The sequence below is a fragment of the Pezoporus occidentalis genome, unplaced genomic scaffold (genome assembly GCF_034315485.1).
Source record: "Pezoporus occidentalis ecotype Australia unplaced genomic scaffold, CSIRO_AGI_Poc_V1 ctg166, whole genome shotgun sequence".
NCBI lineage: Eukaryota > Metazoa > Chordata > Aves > Psittaciformes > Psittacidae > Pezoporus > Pezoporus occidentalis.
The window spans coordinates 2,589,150-2,605,933 of NW_026913488.1; the positions used below are offsets into that span (position 1 = coordinate 2,589,150).

Below are 16,784 nucleotides of genomic sequence, written 5' to 3' on the forward strand. Positions count from 1 at the left end.
AGACATAAGGTCACACTAGTATAGCAAAGATGGGTGCAGCCTCAGGCTCATTAGCTCTCAGCAAGCTAGCCAGATGAGGCAGCGTGGTGTTTTCCTTTCATCATTCAAGCTTGAAAGGAAACTGTTGGCAGCCAGTTGCTCTTAAAACAATGAAAATTAAGGTGACAGCAATCTCATTAGCTGAAAGGTAGCATTCAGTGGAGATAAAGATTTCTGAGTAAAGATTTCCCTCTTCTGTAACACACATACACAAACTTATTAGTAAAATATATCTTTTGAATGCAAAAATCCATGCATGAGAAGAGCAAATAGTGCTTGCTATATTACCATATCTGTGCATCAGTGAATTTTATTTCTTGCAAGAAAATCAATGTCTGGATGACTGGCTTCCTTTCAGGATAATGTATATGCCTTAGATGTATATGCATATTTACACAGCAGCAGTTTAATCTGTAACCTTTGCCACAGAACTGATACATTCCCTACAGATGTTTTCTTTGTCTTGCACAGAACTAAAATGCAGAAAACGTGAAGGGATATGAATGATGTTATTCTCAGAGTTTTCTAGGCTTCAGCCATGATGTATACTATGCTTGAAGATTAAATACCTTTTGCATTCCAATTACTGTATGTGAAAGTCTATTGATGATGTTTTATTGGTAATATTTCATTGCTGGAAGCTTTTAAGCTGAGTGGAGCTGTTTGCTTATGTGGATTTCGTAAAGTCCAGGAGATCTGGTGCTGAAGACATATTTGCACTCAATTTTTTATTTTTTCTGTGCTTCATTTCAAATCTGACCTAACACAGAGATGTTTTCCTGCTTTTGTTATATAAGAAGTGGGAACCTGATGGTCTTGATGACTATTTTTGATTTCCCTGGTGGAAACAAGAGATTTGTTTGTGTTTTTCTTAGCGATGGTGTTGTTCCAAGGTGTTAGCAAACACTGGAAGAGCAGCACTTGCTCTGAGTCCAGCTGTCAGATATGAAGAGGTTGATTACCAGGGGCAGTAGATGTCAAGTTCCCTGTAAAAATTTGTGGCACTTCACTCCCTAGGACTGCTTTGAAAATATAGATGCAAAGGGCTAGATTTGCCCTTCAAGTTTATATTTCAGCTTCTAACATATTTTCATAGACTACCTCCCACTCACAGTATTAACTTCCCCTTAATGACTCCCCACCTTAACTGCTGCCTTCCTATTTTTCATGATCTTCCTGATTCCTATCTCTGCCCAGGTCTGTAGGGCACGTTCTCTCTCCAAGAAGCAGTAATCAAATCATCTCTGTTATAGCTACCCCAGTAGTGCTGACGAACCCAAGCTGCCTGTCAGTGCTATCAGGAGAGGTTCTCATACCTTATCTTACAAAATGCTGAGGATCAAACCTCCTGGAGTCATTTTCCCAACACTCGTCTTGCATTCGACTTTTGACAGAGTTCGGACAAAGAGCTGCGTCCTATGGAACACTCTTGGTTTTGCCTAAAATTATTGTTCCCTATATTTTTTTGTTTTCTTTTTTTTTCCTTAGCTTACTTATTTGTGAAATTTATCAGAAATAATATACCGCTGTATAAAATAGCCTCCACAGTTCTTTTGTATAAGTAATAACCAGGTTGGACAGAGTTTGCAACTAAGGAAAGTAGGTCAAAACAATGTGACTAAATCATCCCAAAACAATCATTGGAAAGAATCAGATTCACACCCACAGGGTTTATGTGAACAGATTCCAACCTGCCAGGGCTTTGGCATCTATCACCATCTCTAGTACTTAACAGCAGCATTCACCAAGAGTTTATGAGTCAAGGAAACAAAAGTCCAAAGCCTAGAAACCAGTTTTCATCTGCCCTTTTAAAAAGGTTCATTTGATTTTCAGAGTAATTTATATTCAGTTCTGCTTACCAGGTTCAACTCAGTAGCCAAATCAGCTTTTTAAGTGTGGATAGGCTTCAACACCTCTGGAAAGTCTCCAGAAAAACAGAGGAGAAATGGGAAAATGTCTTGGTCATTGGTACTTTCTATTTTTTGCAGACCAAGCAGAAGGTCAGCATAGTTATCTACTGAAAATCCCTGTGAGACACTCTGCCCCAGATTAGAAATTTCTCCAGGGAAAGACTAAGCCCAGAGCAGTCAGGACACTGTCCAGTGGCCCATGGTGCCCATGCAGGGTTCACAGGAACCAGCCACACTGGGTCTCATGGCTTGTCCTCCAAAGGGCAATTTTCTGTCCTCATTTATCTTGATTAAGCCTCAGAAGCCAAAGGATGCAATGTTCCTAAAATCAAACAAGCATCTATGGACCAGCTAGTTACTGATTTTGCAAAGGCTGGTGTTTGCCTTCTCACCTGCTCCTCCTGCTGCTGTGCCCACTCACCAACCTGTGCGTCACCATTCTGAACATATGAGGCATTGCACTAAACAATTTTAGCTATTCTGCTTTTCATTTGTGTTCTAGTCTGAGACCTCAAGAAGTGCAAGGTTGTCCATCTTTCAGTTATAAGGATTTTGTATTTATACTGGACATGAATCTGAACCCAAAGCAAAACAAACAAAAAAGAAAAAAGAAAAAAAAAAAAACAAAAAACAAACAAATAAACAAGCCCTAATGCCAGTTATTTTCACCAAATTTGAGCTATTTGTATCATGATTTGGAATCAAACATTGCGCTTGGCACTATTTTCTGCAATGAGACAAAATGAAATCTTGGATTTGAATACTCCTACACATAGAAAAGTCTGAATCTTTAAATGCGTGACTTGTCCTAAATTTACACAGCACCTTTCCTCAGGAGATCACTGTTGTTTGACTGACGGCAACTCCAAAGCACCACAATGTGGAAGAAGCCTACAGGAAGGGAAACTGAGGCAAGTTAATTTAAAAGCAGGATAAGTCAGGAAAAGGAGACTTTAGTGACCCAAATCCTCTCTCACTGCAGAAAAGAGAGAGAATACAAGATCTGCTTAATTTCTTCATCAAGCCCACTGTGTTCATGGAGTTCATGCTAACAACCGATTGATGCCAATCATCGTTTTCACCTTTAAAAGAGCTGATGAACATGACACCTCACAGAAAGCATTCCCTTAGACTCTTCACTTTTACCAGATGAAATATTTTCCAACCTGAAGTAACAAAAAGGAGTGGGGAAAAATTAAAGAAAAGGTGTATTATTTTCATTTTTTGAAAGAGGTAAAAAAAAGCTACAGAACTTCTTTGAATCCCACCCTATATTTCATATTTCTCCAGTGAGGCTTGCATTCCTTTATTCAGATTCCAAAAGCAGAGATAATTTGTTCCAAATGTTTTCAGAAGCAATCAGCAGCATCAACTTACATTCTTTCCAGGGTTGGGAGAAAACTGTGAAATCTTCTAAACACTAATGGAGGAGTAAGCAAGGGAGAGAAACGGGGGAGAAGGAAAGGTGGAAGACAGTGAGAAAATAAATAGAAGGAAAAGAAGGAACAGAGGAAAGAAAAAGAAGAGGAAAAAAGCAGAAAGGAATAGGCTGATGATCTATTTGTTTATATTGTTACAGTTATGAATCCTTGAGCAGATCTGGAGAGACTTACCACTTGCCAGCAACATATTTCCATTGGCAAGGTAGCAAGCAGTTCTTAGCATGATATTATGTAGCAGAATATGATTGAGAAATAGGCCATAAAATTATATATTTATTGCAAGACTGTCGGTGAGATTTTTTGCAGGGAAGCTGAACATACAACTCCCTGTGTGTTGCATGTCTATTTTGTCTGCTAGAGATCTTAACTGAGCTACTCATCAGTCATTGTGCAGTCTTAGAAGTCTGGACAGATGTTACTAGTGCAAATAAAGACAAAAATGCTGCAATTTGTCTTCCATACAAGCCACAGGGCTATTGAATGGCTGCCTTTAAGACGCAATGTGGTCTGTGAGCTCCCTCTGAGAGCAGAGGGCTCGCGGCGTGCTGCCTGGTTCGCCGCTGGCTCTCTGTGTGGCCTTTGACAGCTCATTTAATCCCTGGCTTCCCAAACCTATAAAGTAAGAACAGTAATTCTTGCAGTGTTACAATACTAGGGATTCATCCTGTGCAGCTGTGATCCTTGCCAGGTACAGGTCACCACCATGCCGTTTACTTACGGAGCTGAAGAGCCAGCAAGCAATATGCCAAGTGGCACCAGTCTGCTAGTGGCTACTTAGAGCCCATGCTCTCTTCACCTCCCCACAAGCTCAAACACCACAGCAAATCCAATAGAGAGACAAGCTTACCCTCCTAGTGTTTCTGAACTGCAGACTTTTCTCCAAGCCTCCAAAAGGTCAAACATCTGCTCCTTCTTTCCCTGGCCTCTGCCTACCCTCCCAAGCTGGGCATGGAGCCATACCCATGGTCCTTCCTCCCATGATGGTTCCCACTAATACAGCCCCACATCCCAGTCGCCATGCCTGTGAGCGCAGCCCCTTATTGCCAGCAAATGAACAGCAAATCATTGGTGGTTAGGTTTAATGGGCAGGTATTAACTCTTGAGCTTTCAAAAGCTCTAATTAAGCCTGACTTCCATTTGAAATCCACCCAAAGTGGGAGAGTAGGGCATTTGTTTTTACACAGCTGAGGAATGTGCGTTTAACTATCTCAGGAAGGAAAAAGAAATGAAAACCACTTGGAAAGCTGGTAAACTCAACCACCTGTACTCCTTCAGCCTCTGCAAAGTTCCTCTCCCCACTGTAAACCAGGGCTTATGAACAGCTACAAGAGATGGCTGGTGTAAAACTGGTGTTTAATACAATGCCCATTGCAAAAAAACAGCAGTGCTTGGAGAGTTTTTGTCACTGTCCACCCAGGGCCAGCAAATTTAACCACTCTGCTCTTGTGTACCATAACATGCTTTTGCTTCTTCACTCCTGCTTCCCAGAGGTCCAGATCCCAAATAAGACATCTAGACTAAGCTGGGCAAACTTGACTGACTAACTATTTGGACAGGTTTGCTTTAATCATAAACAATACAGTAAATTAATGCTAGCCATGCTGAATTGTTTTAATGACTACATGCTTTCTGCTCCATGCCCAGAACAGTGCTGTTTTGTCTTCTGCCAATTACACTGGCCTCTAGGACATTCTCCTGCAGCTTGAAGAAATGTATGTTTAGAGAGATGCTAAAGGGACCCCAAATTTAGTGGTCTGGAAAAGACCAGACTCTAATATCAGAGCATGAGTGAGCCTGGGGACTGGTGCATGTGAACGAGGTGTGAGTTTGCAAGACTTTTCTAGCATCCAAACCAAAACTGTGCAATTAGTTAGAAAAGTTTTACACTAAAAATACAAAATAAAGCCTAGAAATTATATGAAAATTAGGAGGTTTTAATGAAAAAAAATAGACTGAAAACAAGAAGAAAATATTTTGTTTTCAGTGGCAACTGAAAAGATGATGCTTGGTTAAAACAAAAGAAAAAGGAGGAAAAGAAATTCAAAACAAAAAAATTATGGTTTACTTGTTGAAAAAAAAACCCAGCTAAATTGAAGGATAACAAGTATTTTTGACAAAATGAAGTCATTTAATCAACTTACAGAAGGGAGTCTTGAGATTTGAAACTCCAAATGAAAGAACATGATTCATGGGAAGGAACTGGGAAATGGGAGGAAGAGCAAAATGCATACTAAAATTAAACTCTTCATTGCTCTGAGATGCCTCCACCTTGGCAAGTGTTTGATAATTAAACACAGATGTACAACCTGTACAAAATAAAAATATATGTTCCTTAACTCAGATTCAATGATAAGCTTTTCCTCCACCACTGCAGAGGGGAACCTCTATACCTGTTCAGAGGCAAACTGAACAGGCAGATTTTGCCTAAACAGATTATTTTCTCATTCTTTCCACCTAGCCAGGTATAAAGCATGTAAGGAAATTGACATACACAGCTACAGTTTGTCTGCTGCTTGCACACCCTGTGTGTAGGCATACAGTAGCACTCGTGAGTTGTCACTGTCATCTGAGTCTGAGGTTGTCCAGCATGCTCCAGCACAACACCCACCAGTGAGCAGATAGCATGGTGTCCTGTGATAAGTCAGAGATGGTTATGGTGGAATACAAGGGTCTGCAAGGCATCCACATTCCTGCCAGTGACTTTCCAGTAATCCAGAAAGCTCTCCCAGGCTCTAGTTTTCAGTCTGTGCTATGCTGCTCTGTAAGAGTCTAGCGGAATGTGAGCTGCCTGTGGCAAGGGGTTGAAGCAGGATGATCTTTAAGTTCCCTTGCAACCCAAACCATTCTGTGATTCTATGATTCAGGAATTTCTTTCCTAGAGTTCTTTTCTGCAACCTCATCGAACAGTCTGAAAAATTGAAAAAAGCAACCAGGCATCTCCTCTAGAGCAACTAGTCCCTCCTACTCCTGTCTGAAATGTTTGCAATTAACTTCCCAATAACACCCATTTGGAAGAGCATCAGCTTTACTATTTTTTCACACCCAGGCCTCAATATGACATGAAATCCAAACAAGGCATTTTTTTCCAGCCACCTACCAAGTTTCCCCAGGATTTCTGAACAGAGCCAGTGTAAGAAACTATGGCTTGATCTACCCACAGATACTCTGTCTGCAGCCCATGGGGTAAATATCTTACAGATTTTGCCACAACCAGAATTTCCTTTTGGGCAAGGTTTTTTCCCGAGAATCTTAAGAAACTTTTATTCCTGTGACACCACCAATTCTGTTGGACTCCAACTCCAGTCCCTCTAAGTGTTACTGGCTGAAAGCATTATTGAAAGTTTTGAAGCAAGGGGAATGTAATGCAGGAGCAGTCACTAAGGTTCAACTCTGACCTAAATGACACGCAACCCTCAAAGAATTTAATCTTCTTACCCAGTCACTACTGCTGTATTGCAGTCCTGGTAAACCAAGGGACCTAGTGGTAGACCACTTGGAATGTTGTAGTGTGCTTCACTCCAAACTTGTATTAAATGAACTTGAATGTCATCCTGGTGTGACAGTACTCCTCACCTTGTTTTAGGTTCCTTTTACACATCCCTACATAATTTTTCACAGAGATACTGGCCCAACTATAGCATTGTGATCAAATACTATACCAAAACAAAGCATATTCTAGCACTTCATCTCTGTCTTCCAAAGAAAATTTGTTTCTGCTATGTATTTTAGCCAAAAATGTGGTGAGATTCTGGATCTGGTTGAAAGGGATATACTATACTGATACTATACTGTATATACTATATACATAGGGTATATACTATACTGATATATTTCTCCACTTTGTCTTCCCGATTTCATACTGTGACATGATGGAATAGCTGCTCAATGTGTGCTGCTGTGACACTCTCCAGCTTAATCACTGCCATCCATGTTTTCAGGTCACAAGATTACAGCTCTGGAATTGAATTCAGAATGGGTTTAGGTCATTCTGTTGTTTTATTATTACTAGCACTATCATTATTACTCATTACTGTTGTTATTATTCCTAAATACTTAGATATATTTTACTCAACTGGTCTTTTAAAAGGACTTCTCTAAAGATTGAATTTGTTGGCCACTTCTTATGGTTTTGACACAGTTACTATCAAAAATTAAATCAAACAATATTTGCTCATGCAGACAGTTTCTGAATGAATTTCAGCATTTTCCCCTGTCTTTCTCTGACCTCCTGTCATTCCATTCATGATGTGCTGGGTTCCATTTTCTCTAGTCATGTGAAAATCGGCTCTTGCAGTTTAGCCAGTTATTCCTGTGTACTTCATAGATTTTTGTATTTGTAGTAAAATTCTAAGACTGGTTTTGCACTGCCCATATTTGAACACAAAGCCTTCTATCCTAAAAGCATATCTCCAGCTGGTGATCTGCAAGTTCACACAAGCAGTTGGCTGGTGCTCACAAGGCAATGGTGAGGCTTTGTCCTACTGTCCTGGGTTCAGCAGTAGCAGTCATGTTTTTCCCTTTGCGGTAGCTGGTGCAGTGCTGTATTTTGACTTCCAACCTGGGAACAGTGTTGGTGAAGCCGATGTTTTCGGTTGTTGCTAAATGATGTTTACCCTGACCAAGGACTTTGTGAGGCTCATGCTCTGCCAGGGAGGAGGGGAAGCTGTGAGGAAGCAGAGATGGGGCGCCTGACCCGGGCTAGCCAGGGAGGTATTCCATGCCACAGCACGTCATGGCTGGGGTGGGGGGTGACTGGGAGTTACCCGGAAGGACACGGGCTTCCGGGTGGGACTCATTTCTTGGCCAGTGGTATCGTATTCTCTTCCCTTGTTATTTTCTCTTATCATTGTTGTTGTTGGTAGTAGTGGTGGTGATTTGTGTTGTACATTGGTTGCTGGACTGTTCTTGTCTCAACCCGTAGGAGTTGCACTCTGTCGATCCTCCTCCCCATTCCTCCGGGAGCGGGGAAGGGGAGAGCCCTGGTGGGGGGGGCGGCCCTCTATTGTTGTCAGCTCGGCACCACTCACTGGGAGTGAGTGAACAAGTTGCCTGACTGGGTTTAAACCACAACACCTACCCAGCCTTGGATTTATTAGTCTCTTTTGATTGTGTCAGTGTTTAGTTAAATTGTTCCTGCAAAATTTCTTTTTCTGCTTGCCTGTTTCCATATTTATAGACCGAAGTTCCTCCTGTAAGTCTACCACGGTTTTCATGAGCCACATTAAATCCCCTTACCCAACACATCTATAGCCACATCTCCACATGTTGCATGCATTATTGTCGCCAATTTCCATTGCAAGTATACCCTTCTTCCTTGGTTAAACTGCACCAAGAAATTCTCCAGGATCTTAAGTAAATTCAGGAGTTTCCACTGCAGTCCTGGGCCTTATTTTGCTGATCTTAAACTGCCACCTCCTATAGAGCTGTGTCTTTTTCAACCGTCGGTTGCTCTGGGGATGTGGTGTTTGGGCATGCTAGGAGGATTAGTCTCCACAGGCTCTTTCCAGGATCAGGTTGGATCTGCTTGGGTGTGCTCTGGCAAGCTGAGATGAGCCCTTGCCATCACATGCCAAACAAAGGGCCTCTACCAGACTTGGATAACTTGTATCTTTCCTGGGGATACAGTGCTGCAGTGTCACTGAAGATAAAGTTGGCTGCCTGAAAATGCCCCTGACACTTCCTTTTCTCCCTTGCACACTTTTTAGTTAGTCTCCCAAGTTTTCCACTTGGGACTATGAAATTAAACAGAAGCAAGAACTCCCAGGGAGATTTACCCTTCAAAAATAATTGGCTTCTGTGTTACTCAGGCTGGGATAATCCAGCCTTTCTGTTCCAGGTCTCTGTTGGTTACAGACAATGTGGAAGATACGTGTGCCCAGTCTTACCAAATCTAACTGGCCCCGTTCCTCATCTATTGACTCATCCAGACACACTGGTCTGAACACCTTTTGTTTCTTTCAGAAGCTGATGTTTTCAGCTCCCTCAATTCATACTGCAGTGCATCTCAGGTAGCAAATCCCAGATCAGGCCATAACTTTCTTCACACCCTCTACTAGGCTTGGAGAAAGTTTGTACCTCCCATTTCCAGGCCAGGATGGGAGCTTTATCAGAAATGTCCCAAGTCTGTTCAGATTTTTTGTAGCTTTTGTCTTAGCAAATTTCTTTTTTCTCTCCAAATGCAGCTCAACTTTAAGCTCATTCAGGGATGTTTTGAGATATTCTTTTAAAGATTTCTTGTTTCTTCTTCAACCCTTGTTTTGGTTCTTGTTTTGGATTATCTGATCTGTGTGATCATTTCCGTTATTTGTTCCACTTGGATCAAGAGAAATTATAACTCTGTGATTTCTCTCCCTGGTAACCGGATCCCACTGCTGATACTAACATAACTCCTTATGTTATGAGCAATTAATCAGTATTTGGGGCCTCCGGGGTTCTGTCAGGAGGCAGTATTGCTACTACAGTCAAACAATGCATGAGTGCCATCCTTTGTAGTCATAAAAAATATGTAAAAATATGCCAGGTTTTCCTAAGCAGAGAATAAGGCACCCAGAACAATTTCCATATGTCCAGGCATCTCTCTAGTGGAAACTTCAACTTCTGGGTAGCATTACATGGGCTTTTCATATACCAAGATATTATTCTTTCTCCAGTCTAAGTAACTGCTGTCCAGAACAGCTACCATATTTAACTGCATTTAGAAATTGAGGCCAAAATCAAAATTTTTAGTCTGAATAGTCTAGTTTTCTAACATGTTTTGTACTGTCAGTGTCATGGGCATTTTGTCACTGAAGTGTGTTGTGAACCTTAACTGTAATTTATCAAAGATTTGAAACAAAAAAAAAAACGAACCCAAACCTTTATTTCTGCTGATCTTTATTAACTGACATGTCCCTGAAAAGCTTTCCAAGTACCTGGCTTAAGTACTAAGTCATCTGATTTAGCTGAGTTTCCACCTGCCTCAGGTATGTTGGGTAATGGAGTGGTTTTCATTGCATGGCTGTTTTATTGCAATTCCACTGTAATTACTCTTAGTATATATTTTTAAACATGTGTAATTACCCCTAAATTTAAGTATATGACTGGCATTATTAACTCTCTCTTCTTAATGGAACAGAATTTAACCTGCAGTCATACTAGAATTATTCTGACAATTTTTGTAACAGTTGTACATATATTAGGGCAAAATAAAACTCTTAAATAATAAAATATAAATAATAAAAAATAAAGAGTAAGTTGTGCACTGCAATTCTAAAAATAAAAATTTGAATCACAAAAATCTTTGTGTAAATGATATAATTACCCTTAATTTGTTGGTTTTTTTTTAATATACCAAATATATTTGTCAAAATCTTTAACATCAAAGCACTGACAAGGTCATGTAATAAATCTGAAATCTGTGCTAATATGGATGTCCTTCCATTTAATATGAATTTGTGGCAATTATAGATATAAAAAAGTGGAACTGTTTCATAATTACATAGGACATAGGATGAGATCACAGTCAAGTAATTATACCACAGATTTTGTCTTGTATTTGGATCTTTCTTTGGCCACTGGTATTGTAATGAAAAGAATTCCTTGAGACCTGGGTTCAAGAGTGAAGACAAGGAGCAGTCCAATATACTGTAGCCTAAAGTAAATCAAGAATGACTTAAAAATTACAGAAGCCTGAGTCAACACTCTATTATTTTTACTCTGCCATAGTGTCCCTGGTGTTGATGAAGCTGAATTGGTGTAAAATTGGTCTGACAGACTGGATATCAAGTATTTCAGAATGAGCTTATGAGGTTTCTTGTATTTCCTACCTTCAGCCAATACAGCTAAGGCCACCCTTTTCTCATGACTGAAAGCTGTTCACTGACAGCAGTGATACAGCCTTGACCTAACTATCATAGTCATTAAATACCCAGTCAAAACCAGAACTGGAGAAATGGAAGAAAACCCAAAAAAATAATGAGGACAGAAATATTACCAGCCTGTCTCATTTGAACTGGAACAAAGACATGTTCGGGCTGGGTCTGAGATAAGGGCAAGTGGCTTAGAACAATTTTTCTCATGAAAGCTCTGTTTGAGTGGTTGAAATTCAGTCATTCGTATTTATTCTTCTTTTTAAGCTCTGAGATATAGCAGCCTATAAAATAAGCAGCAGGTGACCAAAAAGAGAAATGCAGTGATTAACTGGACTCACAGGAGAACTCCAAAGGAGTAGAAATGCACATCTTTAATAAAGTTTCATGGATTTTTTTGTTTCAGAATATTTTTGGTTGGAAGCTGTTTCATTACAGTGAAAATGGGGAAGTTAGGAGACCCGTGTCAGATAAAGGGAAGTATTTGAGATCTACTGTGTGAGAGTGTCCTAGATAATGAGTGACAGCTGTGAGGTTTTGGTCTCACTTTCATTTTAATGACATCCTCCAGTGATATGTACTGGATTTCAAGCCTTTGTCATGCTGTCAGCTCCTGTGATGATCCACAGAATATGGGCATGTGACAGATCTTTAATAAACAGTTTGCTGCTGGGATGAATTGCAGTTCAGCAGGATCTAGCTTAAGTTCAGCAGAACAGACAGTGTTGTTAACTCACCTTTATGCTACAAAAGAAAAGAGAGAAGCAAAGAGGAAATAAATCCAGCCTTGGACACCTACTATGTTTCCAGATGCTAATTATGAGAGACCTCATTTTTTCAGAGGATGAAAATGGAGTAGCAACCTACAGTAACACATTGCCCCAAAAAAAGTAGCAGCTAGAAAACATTTATTATTTTATTGGAATTTAACCTACATGTATTCAATTAAAAACCCTCCAGGTGAACTCAGTGTGATGGCTTTTTGCCAAAGATGGGATCTCAGGGTTGCTCTTTGTTCCTGTTGCATTTAGGGTTTTCTGGTACTGGCTTGCAGAAACAATAATTTATTGCTGGACAATATCCATGTCAGAGTACAGACAAAGCAGGCAACCACTGTGAAGATGAGGTTCCTAAGGAAAAGAGAAGAGGAGCAAACCATCTGTGGCTCAGCTTCTTATTTCAGCTGCTTATTTCCTGCTGCTTCCTCCATGGATGAAGAAGACAGGGTGGGAATTGGGCAATGGGGGGCAGCACATGCCTCCACCACTGTGATCCCTTCCTCATCACAGCAGAAATAGGATTCCCAGTTCTTTAGGACTTCTCCAACCTACTCAAATATTCCTTTTCCCTCCCTTTCCTTATTGCTGAACGATCTGGTTCCGAATTTTAATTTCCTTCCCCCCCCCATCGCTCCCCCCCCCTTTTGCTTTGTTATTCTTAGATAGGTCAGCTCTGATTCAAGCAGTACAGTGGTCTCAATGAGAAACCTTTATAGCTGTCTATTTAGCAAAAGAGCTTTTCCATGGTCACTTCAATAAAGTCGGTATGGCAAAAGGTGTGTGTCAGGGAGCTTGTGCTGTTTACTGCAAAATTTATTATATAGAAAAGCCTTTATTCCCCGGATTTGGTTCTCCCAGACATTAATATTCTTGGGAACAAGACCTAAACCTCATGATTCAGGGTGATCTCTACTTTGTGCAGATAATTTTATTTTGGATCCTTTGTGAGTATAGAATTAAAACCATACAGAGAACAACTAAAGGATGTTGCTGGCTTGGATAGACATGGTAAGGAATTGAGCCAAATTAGAAAGGGTGAGGTGATGTTCTTGGACAAGACAGAACCTGATGTAGTATCTGTGATATCATTCAAGAAAGATCAAGCTTTGATATGCTATTTTCTGTGTTGTCTGTGGAGTTCAACTGTGCACTCAATTATCTTATCAAAAGAAACCCTGAAGTTAATGTAGCAGTTGAGAAAACTGGGGTTAAGATGGACAAAGTGTGGGGATCTTATTTTTTTGTTGAAAGAGCAATGTATACCAAAACTGTGACCAGTATAAAACACAGAGCCTTCCTCAGTGATCTCTGAAGAATGAGTTGAGAAGGAAAATAAAATTCATTAAATCAAGTATTCATTTGTACAATTTGAGGTCTCAGTCTTCTTCTTATACACAAGGAAATACTAAAGGAGAATCAAGCATGACAGAGGCATATACTCAAGTGACTAAAATTTTAAGGTATATGTGTTCTTAACAGCCCCTTTTATGCATAGCTGGAAAGATGTTCTAACATGTCCTTTCCCAAAAATATCTGGACTGCATAATGCATTCAGTGAGTACAACTGAGAGTGACATGTCAGGAAAAGTTGATTAAGAATCACCTATGCTTAAATAGGAAAGGAGATGAGTATTAAAGTAGCCCAACTGAATGAAATTGGACAGTGTATACTATCATTAGTGACAGCTGATGTGTTTTTTCCCTGTGCTATTCAGGTCTGTTATTTGATTAGTTATCTCACCAGGCTGTGTTTCTTCAGCTGTTCATGGCATGCAGTAATCCCTGCTGCATAACTCTGCCACAAGGGAGTTTGTGGTGACCTCGGTGGCTCTTTGCCTGGCCCCATCAGACTCAAAAGAAGGACTGTTGGGTTCCCATATCGGCTTAAGAAGAGAAGGTGCAACCTTCTTGTTGAACTGAGGACACTGAACCATTCTGCACTTCTTACTAGATGTCTAGCAACAAGTTTCCCTTTTCTGTGTTCTGTTTCATGACCCCTCGAAGGAGTGAAAGGAACCGGCTTGGAGCTCCAGGCAGGTCCTTGCTTTGATTTAGGAGTAGGACCAGTTTAATGAGTTGGCCTTTACAGCTGCTCCTAGTACTACATCCAGCCAGAACCAGAAGGCAGAGAGAGAAAAAGCATCATTGAGATATAATCCAATGAAGTCCTACATATATAGGTCATTTTTCAGTAGAAAAAGAGAATTTAGTTTCATTTTCCTAAAAGTTAATATAGAGGCTGTCTTCATCTCGAATAATACAGAATTCCTCACCTTACCGGGTTGTTGTAAATATTTACCACATCCATCAAGCTATTAAGACAATGATAGGAGCAATAATTTGCCCTAATTGAAAATTGTGTGCTAGCTAATCCTGCAAAATGTCATGGCTTTGCTCTTGTTCAGGATTTCTTTTTAGGTAGTTAATATGCTTTTTCCTTACAATGCCCAAGGCTTTTGCACTGCTTTACTTGTTGCTGAATGTGAAGATCACATAATGTTAGGAGACCGGTTCTGAGGCAGGCAAACTAACACAAGGAGAAAGGGAGAGGCACAGAGTATATCCTGAGGGAACAGCGGAAATCCAGAAAAAATTCACTTTTCCTTTTTCTCTCTCTCCCCCCTTTTACTGTCTCTCAAAATGTGAAGATAGTGTGTGGTGAAGGGGAACTGCAGGAACAGAGGGGAGGCTCCAGGTCTTCTGAGATCAAAGGGGAGACTTTGGTCTCCAACACTGTGCAATGCAGGGTCCCTGAAAGGTCTTCCCACTAAAAGCTCAGGAAGTCAGCTAGGCAAGGGAGAGGTGAAAAGTATATCAGGTTCTGAAAGTGAGCTGAAATTTTTGGAGAGTGGGGCTTAGGTTCAATTGAGTCAGGACAGGTTTTACCAGATATTTAGGTCCATTCTTTATTTGGAGGGAACGTTTGGTCATGAAGAAGAGAATTGAAAGATAGAAAGTATAAACTGGGGGGGGGGGGAAAGTTTGTGTCTACAAAAGTGTCCAACAAGCATGGGCAGAGGGGATGGATGCAGCACTGTGCATGAGCAGCACTGGGAGAGCAGTTGCGAACCTTACTGCTGTGGAGAGGAACAAAAACAGGAATATGAAAACATGAGCTGTTGCTGAAAGGAAGTGAAGTACCTAAAAAGCTGGATAGATTCTGGAAAGCTGGAAAATCCAGAATCAGAGTTTATTTAGAAAACATGGATACTCTTATTAAAGAATCATAGAATCCCAGGTTGGAAGGAACCTCAAGGATCATTCAGTCCATCCCTTCTTGGCAAAGCATGACCTAGACATGATGGCCCTACACCCTATCCAGCTAAATCCCAAAATGTCCAGTGGTGGAAATATCCACCACTTCCCTGGGGATAATATTGCAATGGCTGGTTGTTCTCATTGTAAAAATTTCCAAAATTGTCAAGTTGGAATCTCCCTGGGAATAACTTGTACCCATCGCCCTTCATCTTTTTCGTGTAAAAAGGGGGTCTCCATCTTCTTTGTAGCCACCCTTTAAATATTGGAACATGGTGATAATGTCTCCACTGAGCCACCTTTTCTCCAGACTAAACAAGCCCACCTTTCTCAGCCTTTCCTCATATGGCTTGTCTAGACCCTTTCCAGATTGTCCACATTTTTTTTTGTGTAGTGGGAACCAAACCTGATGTTCCAGGTGTGGCCTGACAAGCACTGAGTAGAGTAGGACAATGACATCTTTATCTCTGCTGGTGATACCCTTGTTGATGTTTCCCAGCATCCTGTTGGCTTTCTTTGCCACAGCTGCACACTGTTGACTTTTTTGAGCTTATGTCCACCAGCACCCCCAGGTCTCTTTCCATAGAGCTGCTCCCCATCTGGGCAGACCCTACCCTATGCTGCTCTCCTGGATTGTGCTTACCCAGGTGCAAAACCTGATACTTGCCCTTGCTGAACTTCATAAGGTTCTTGTCAGCCCACTCTTCACAATGTGTGACTACTTGCTGAAACTTGTGATTTTCTGGCTTAGTACATACTGGTCCCCAGTAATTGCAGATGTCAGGCTTTCGAAGTAGAGCTAGTGGATAACCAAGGCACACTGATTCCACTGCCCACAACCAGCAGCTCTTCCTAGGTGCAGGTTCAGGTGTGCCCCCCAGCCTTACCTCCTCTCCAAAATCTCATTGTTATTTAAGTGAAAATAAAACACAGCAGTGAAAAGCAATATGCATTAGAGATTCAGTATCTTCGAAGGCTGTTGTCTGTTGGCAAGTTTTATTTATGTGGTTTCATTTGAATAAAGATGATGAATACCAATGGCTCACATTCCTTAGAGTTCAGCTGACAGCTCCCAAGAACACACATAGAGGATAAGAAGCTATTAACATAATTGTCTTGTTCTCAACCACAATCTTTGCCTCTTGTGCTTCAGTGAGAAGAGCATGCAGCAAGCTCACTGCCCTGGACTTTGGCCTCTTCAGGAACCTGCTTAGGAAGGTTCCATAGGATATAGCCCTAGAGGGCAGGGGTGCCCAAGACTGTTGGTTGATAGTCAAGGATCACCTGCCACAAGCTCAGGAGTGCTGCATCCTGACTAGAAGGAAGTGCAGCAGGAGGTCCAGGAGACCTCCTTGGATGGATAAGGAGCTGCTTCAAGGGAAAAAGGAGGGTTATAAAAGGTGGAAGCAAGGACAGGAGGCCTGGGAATAATACAGGGATGTTGTCCAGGAAGCTAGGGACCAGGTTAGGAAAGCTGAGGCCCAGTTAGAATTAAACTTGGCTAGGGATGTA

At 41.0% G+C, this 16,784-nt stretch overlaps 1 protein-coding gene and 1 long non-coding RNA gene across 4 annotated transcripts in view; one reads left to right on the forward strand and one right to left on the reverse strand.

Annotated features, from left to right (window-relative positions):
* The window catches only part of LOC134160935 (urea transporter 2-like), a 331,080-nt gene that overhangs the window by 80,680 nt on the left and 233,616 nt on the right, over positions 1–16,784 (forward strand). The window lies entirely within an intron of this gene.
* LOC134160929 (uncharacterized) lies at positions 2,609–4,526 on the reverse strand. Its single transcript, XR_009963745.1, has 2 exons — positions 4,239–4,526; positions 2,609–3,115 (listed from the first exon to the last, which is right to left on the reverse strand). It is a non-coding gene; the product is annotated as an uncharacterized LOC134160929 (long non-coding RNA).